Source organism: Arachis ipaensis, chromosome B03 (genome assembly GCF_000816755.2).
Source record: "Arachis ipaensis cultivar K30076 chromosome B03, Araip1.1, whole genome shotgun sequence".
NCBI lineage: Eukaryota > Viridiplantae > Streptophyta > Magnoliopsida > Fabales > Fabaceae > Arachis > Arachis ipaensis.
Genome location: NC_029787.2, coordinates 108,286,938 through 108,292,872, shown reverse-complemented (window position 1 = coordinate 108,292,872; position 5,935 = coordinate 108,286,938).

The window sequence follows — 5,935 nt, the reverse complement described above, 5'->3', positions numbered from 1 at the left end:
ATAAAAATAAAGAGAAAAATACAGAAAAAAATCCAAAATAAAAGAAAAAGAGTCTGTAGTGGTTCACCAAAATAATACGCCAACGATGGCGACCTCCCCACACTTAAAATGTAGCATCGTCCCCGATGCTCACTCAAGCAGGGTGTGAAGGGGTGTCATCACTGGAAGGGATGGTAGCTGGTGTCTCTGTGGTGGCTGGCTGAATGTCCGGCTGCTGGAGAGGAGGGGCTGTCTGAATGGGGATCTCAGGATCTGCTGCCTGGATTTGCTGGGGTGCTGCCTGCTGGGTGTCTGCCTGCTCTGCCTCTCCCTGGGGATGGATCTCTGCCTCGGGCGCATCCGACTCCTCCTCAGATGCCTCAGAAGGTGTGTCAGGCTTGGAGGAGATGTCGCCGGATCGTATCATCAGCTTCAGGTGCTCATAGCGTCGCTTGTTGCGACGCTCCATCTGGTCAAGTCGTCGGAACAAGCGGTGCACCAGATGATAGACAGGCTCTGTGGCAGGTGGAGGTGCAGTGGTGGTGGCAGGGATAGATGGTGCAGCAGTGGAGGAAGAGGGACCGGCAGATGGTGTAGCCATATCATCAGCAGTGGCAGTCAGGAATGGGGGTCTGTAGCCCAAGGCCAGGAAGTTCCTGCTGTGCGGGATAAGCTTCTTGCACTCTGCAGCAGGTGGCCTCTCATCAGCATCCTCCCATGGCACGTCAGCTCGACGGCCCAGCTGGGTAACCAGATAGGGAAAGGGAAGAGTGCCGCGGACGTGGACCCTGGCCATGTAGTGCTGGATAAAGCGTGGCAGGTACAGGTCCTTGCCCTCCATCACATACCAAAGGAGAGCGATCATAGCAGCTGGTATCTCGGTCTCGTGAGTACTCGACATAATGTAGTTGCTGAAGATCTGATGTTATAGCCAAGCCTCATCGTTCAGGTAAATCCGCTTGATCCCTTTGGGCATGGTGGTGTTCTGACCCATGATCTAAGAAACTAACGGGTCAAGGGCAATCTGGGCCTTGACTGCATCCCAGTCAAATCGCATATAGCGCATATCCTCCTCAGCTTTCTGATAGCCATATGTCTGATCAATCTTAGGCAGAAGTTTCAGAACCTCTTCTATTGCCTCCTCAGTAACCAGAATCTACTTCCCTCTGAGGTTCACTGCATCTAGGGAAGTTTTGAAGTAGTTACAGTAGAATTCCCTAACCCAAGATGCATTAACCTCAGTCAGAGGTCTCTCCAGAAAGAACCAGCCTCTTTGTTTGATCTGATTAGAGCTATATTGCTGAAGTTCTTCTGGGATCTTCAAAGTCCATTCCAGGTATAGGTTCCTGGAGTTTGCAAACACCGTATACTTCAGCTTATAGTATCGGTTTGCAAACTTTATTGGATCAGTGGCGGGAAGTAGCTGGTCGGCCTTCTCCTGTGGGGTAAAGGCTTTCTCCCGTAAGGAGGCATCATGCATGAGGTCGATGATAGACACGGAGGCTTCGCCTCTTTTCCTTTTGCCAGTAGTGGCCTTGCCTTTGCCCATTCTCTGGGAATCTGATATCCTGAAGAACAGAAAACCAGGATATAATAAAAATAGGAAAGCAAATAGGCAAATAATCAAAGAAAACACAAAGTGACAAAGGAGCAATAGGATAATGAATATGAGTTAAGTAAAATGTGCATTTAGGATTGTATATGAGTGAAAAGTCTGAAAAGAGAAATCACAATCCAAAATGTAATTGAATACAAGTTAAATGGAAAAATTAACACCATGCCTTGGTTAGAATGTTAAAAGAAAGTAAAAGAAAAGCAATAAAAGAAGTTTTGAAAAGGTTAGGTTGGTTAGAGTTAAAATTAGTGAGTTAGTGAAAATTGGGTTAAAGTAAGAGGCATAAGGAAAATAGTCCAAGTAACAAGTAATCACAGGTAGAAGCTATAGGTAACTCATATTTAAACAAGTAAAACAGTTGGATGATGATTCAAATAGAGATAAAGAAAGCAAAAATAGGAATCAAACATCAAAATTGCGATTTATGAACCAGGAGATCAAAGAAAATAAGAATCCGTGCCTAAGCATTCATGAATTGGTTTGGGGAAATTATAGGAAAGCACAGTTGAAAATGCCAAAACCAAGACATGAACAGAAATATTTCACGGAAATTTGGGGAGCATTTCGGCTAAAATAGGACTTTCCCGGAAAATAAACAGCAATCAAGCAGTTCATATGAATCCAAATTAAAGCTTGCAATTACATATACGGAAAATAAACATGAAAGTTCAATATAAAGAGCAGCAAATGCAGGAAAGTACAACATATGAACATGAACACAGCAACAACAGATTTGCAAATTTGATAAAACAGAAACAAGAACAGTGCAAATAAACAGACCTAAATCCACTAACCACATCCTAGGCTACCTAACAACCTAAAATCCACTACAACATGCATATCTAACTATCCTAACATGAATGTGGTTGGGGTGAAAATGAGGGTGACGCGATCGCGTGGGGCGCGCGATCGCATGGAGGGGTAAAAGAAGGGATAACGCGATTGCATGGGGCATGCGATCGCGTCGCTGGAAATTGTGCTAAACGCACGAATCCAGCGTCGTTCCAGCGCAACTCTCTGTCTCCTTTTGGGAATTGTGCAATCCATGCGACGCGATCACGTCGCTCACGCGGTCGCGTGGGATTAGTTTTGTGCATGTGACGCGATCGCATGGGGCTATTTTGTGCTAGACGCACAACGGCCGCACGATTCCAGCCTAACTTTCTGGACGTTGGATGTTTACGCTGATCTCCAGGTCACGCGGCCGCGTGGATGATGCGGTCGCATGGGAAGTGTAGTTCGCCATTTGACGCGATCCCATGAGTGATGCGGTCGCGTCGCGCACCCTTTTTTTTATGCAGAATGCGGAATGCAATATGCAGAATGCAGTGCTTAATGTGAATGCTATGCATGATTCCAGGTTCAATAAAATAAAATAAAATTCAAAAACAAACAAAACTAAATAAAATTAGAATTGCAAAAGGAACGATCATACCACGGTGGGTTGTCTCCCACCTAGCACTTTTAGTTAAAGTCCTTAAGTTGGACATTTGAAGAGCTTCCTGTTATGGTGGCTTGTGTTTAAATTCATCCAGAAATCTCCACTAGTGCTTGGAATGCCAATAGCCTCCGGGGTCCCAAACTAGGCATGTAAAGCTTCTGAGCAGCTTCAAACAGATTTTCAGGCTTCCGGGGTGACGAATGTCAGAATAGATTCCAGGATCCCAAGCCTTGGATCTAAATCCGCCTTCGTTTTTATTTATATTTTTCCATTCGGGCGGTTTAGAAAGTAGATTCTCGCCATAGTGACCAAAAGTTTTCCGAGATCCATTCAATTGAGCTTGATACCAATCCGTGCACTTCAAGTTGAAGCATGGAACCTTATTGAGTCTTGTACACCAGCTCTGAGCACGAGCCATTTCCCTCTTACTCTTAAAGCCGCAGAGAGCTCTAAGCTGGCCATCTGTTTCAAGTAAACCATATTCAAGTGAATAAGTAAAGTTAAAGGTTAAGGATTGTGCCCACTTGAAGCTTGTATTAGGCGGTAATTACCTTGGGGTAGGTGATTCCAATGGTTCTATAAGTTCTACTCCCTTGTGTTCTTCTGTGAATTCCTCCACTTCCTTGTAAGGTTCTTCAAATGCATCTGAGTCCTGGTCAAAGTCTTCTATGTCTTCCTCATCACTTGAGTCATAGATGGGAGGTTGAGAGAAATCTACCTCTGCATCATCTTCGTATTCATTTGGGGAAGATTCTTCGATCTCAGAGAATTCACTTGCGGATGCAAGTTCATTACTAAGTATGCTACGCTCTTCATTAGATTGTCCACATGGGGCTGTGGTTGGTCCTTGAATGTTCGCGCGTCTAGAAACTAATTGAATTACTGCTTGCTCCAGTTGTCAAATAGTTGCTTGAAGTTTATTTACTGTTGCCTTGAGGCGAACCTCTGATTCTCGGGGTGATGGATTTGGACATGAGACATAGGGAAGTGGTGGTGCTTGGGAGTGATTGGGATGGAACTGGGGTAGGAAAGGATCATACGGTGGCGAATGGTGAAGAGAAGCTTGTGAGTGGGACAGTTCGAGGTTATGTTGAGACGATGGTCTATAGGCACGGGGTGGGGCTTGTTGGTAGTTACAAGGTTGTCCACCATATCTTTCAGCTGGGTATGCATTGTAGAATGGTCGTTGTCCGTGATATCTTGGAGGGTGTTGTTGCCTAAAGGGTTGATTAGATCCTCTTGGCTCCATCCATCCTTGATTGGTTTGACCTTGATGCATATTCCTGTTGTAACTTCTATTTCCTTCAACAAAGTTAGAACCAAACTCAAAGCGAGAGCCGTGATATCTTGGAGGGTGTTGTTGCCTAAAGGGTTGATTAGATCCTCTTGGCTCCATCCATCCTTGATTGGTCTGACCTTGATGCAAGTTCCTGCTGTAACTTCTATTTCCTTCAACAAAATTTGAACCAAACTCAAAGCGAGAGGGGTGAGAGTTCATAGTAGCAAATAAAATTAAAAAGGAAAAACCAAAAATAAATAAACAAGTAAAAAAAAAATATGTACAATAACTAATAATAAGGCACACGTTAGCAGTTTCCCGGCAACGGCGCCATTTTGACGTTAGGGATTTTTGCCAGTAAAGAATGTCATAAAAACAGTCACGTTGTAGATATAGTCTCTAAACCAACAGAAATCCCTTTCGTGCAAATGTTTTGGTTGTCACAAGTAACAAACCCCTAAATAAATTGTTAACCGAAGTATTCAAACCTCGGGTCATCTTCTCAAGGAACTGCAGGGAAGTATGTTCATATTATTGGTTATGGAGATTGTAAATTAGGGTTTCAAGAATGAGGAGCAAGTAACTTGATGGCGGGTAAATTAAATGGCAATTAAAATAAATAAATAACTGCAAAGCAAACTTTTGGCAAAGTATGAGAAATTGGAAGTCCAGGCTTAGTTATTCTTATCAACAACAATGAAAGTTGAATCTTAATTCTACTTAGTCAACCTTTACTAAAGTAAAGGAAAATCAAGGGACTAATTAGTTTGATCTTCGAATCCTATTTATTTCCTAAGAAAAGGTTAGGATTATTGAAGCTCAGTTCAATTAGCAAAGATAACAGTTATCAATTATGTTGAGATAAGATAACTCCTGAGTTACTGCTTTCTTAACCAAGATCAAAAGAGGAAAAAGTAAATTTGCTGGAATAAAAATGCCTTCAGATGTAAAGCAACAATAACATAAATAAGAGAGATCAATATTAAACTGAAATACCTCAAATAACATTAATAAAAGAGTAATCTGTAACATGAAATGATTCATAAAGTAGCTTGCAAAGGTAAATAAAAAGAATATTGAACCTGATCAAAAGAGATAATCCTCAAGGTGAATAAAAATCCTAAATCTAAATCATAATCCTAAAGAGAGAGAGAGAATCTCTCTCTAAACTAAATCTAATTCATGGAAAGTGGAAATTGGCGAGCTCTCTTGAATGGATGCATTCCTTCACTTCATAACCTCTGGTCTATGCCTTCTGGACTTGGATTTGGGCCAAAAAGGGCTTCAGAATTTGCTATGAGTGTTTTCTGCAATTTCTGGTGCGTAGCCTCTGTCACGCGTCCGCGTGGGTCACGCGGTCGCGTCATTCGGAGCTTTTCCTTGCCACGCGGTCGCGTCAGTCATGCGGCCGCGTCGCTGCTGATTCGTGCTTGGCACGCGATCGCGTGGATACCAGTTTCTTTAAGGACTCCATTTTGCGCTTTCCTTCCATTTTTGTATGTTTCCTTTCCATCCTTTGAGTCATTCCTGCCTTAGAAGATCTGAAACTACTCAACACACTAATCACGGCATCGAATGGAAATAAAGGTAATTAAAATAATTAATTTTAAAGCATAGAAAA